The sequence below is a fragment of the Pteropus alecto genome, unplaced genomic scaffold (assembly GCF_000325575.1).
Source record: "Pteropus alecto unplaced genomic scaffold, ASM32557v1 scaffold75, whole genome shotgun sequence".
Lineage (NCBI taxonomy): Eukaryota > Metazoa > Chordata > Mammalia > Chiroptera > Pteropodidae > Pteropus > Pteropus alecto.
The window spans coordinates 8,887,636-8,887,876 of record NW_006440638.1 but is presented as its reverse complement, the minus strand read 5'-3'; positions in this window follow the sequence as shown (position 1 = coordinate 8,887,876).

Below are 241 nucleotides of genomic sequence, written 5' to 3'. Positions count from 1 at the left end.
GGCAGAGGGTTTCCTGTGAAGGGACCTGTAATCCAGGCTGGCTCTGGCTTTCCCTTTTCTCTTTTGTTTTCTGACTTTATTGAAATATAATAGGCAATTAGTTGCTCGTATTTACGTTGTAAAATTAAATGAGTTTTTTTCAATTATACTTGGCATACAATAACATACCAGTTTTAGTTGTATAGCATAGTGATCAGAGATCCACATACTTGCAAAGCCATTACTCCACTAAATCTAATAC